The 423-nt window shown below is 35.2% G+C and overlaps 1 non-coding gene across 1 annotated transcript; it reads left to right on the plus strand.

Moving 5' to 3' along the window:
• Positions 1 to 31: 31 nt before the first annotated feature.
• LOC111726163 lies at positions 32 to 138 on the plus strand. Its single transcript, XR_002774011.1, has one exon. It is a non-coding gene; the product is annotated as a U6 spliceosomal RNA (small nuclear RNA).
• Positions 139 to 423: the final 285 nt, after the last annotated feature.

The raw sequence follows: 423 nt of genomic DNA on the forward strand, positions 1-423 counted from the left end.
AAAAAAAAAAAAAAAAAAAAAAGAGATAAAAATGCTCACTTTGGCAGCACATATACTAAAATTAGAATGATACAGAGAAGATAAGCATGGCCCCTGCACAAGGATGACATGCAAATTCATGAAGTGTTCCATATTTAAAAAAAAAAAAGATTAAAAAGAATATATTTACCGTGCTTTGAATTTCTTTCAAACATAATTTAAGTAATGATCTTTAAATATTAGGCATACCTAAGATCCTCTCACGGGGCCATGGCACACCTGGTGAAAATCACTGCCCGAGAGAGATAGAAGATCACACAATGATTTTGGTGATTGAAACCAAATTGGAACCTGTCTCATAAGTTCAGTGTAAAGAAATTAATCCAAAGCCTAAGGGAAACACAAAGGACCCCCAGAGGTCCCAAGGGTGAAGAAGGAGGTGTT

This window comes from Otolemur garnettii, unplaced genomic scaffold (assembly GCF_000181295.1).
Source record: "Otolemur garnettii isolate 467f Iridium unplaced genomic scaffold, OtoGar3 scaffold00055, whole genome shotgun sequence".
NCBI classification, from domain to species: domain Eukaryota; kingdom Metazoa; phylum Chordata; class Mammalia; order Primates; family Galagidae; genus Otolemur; species Otolemur garnettii.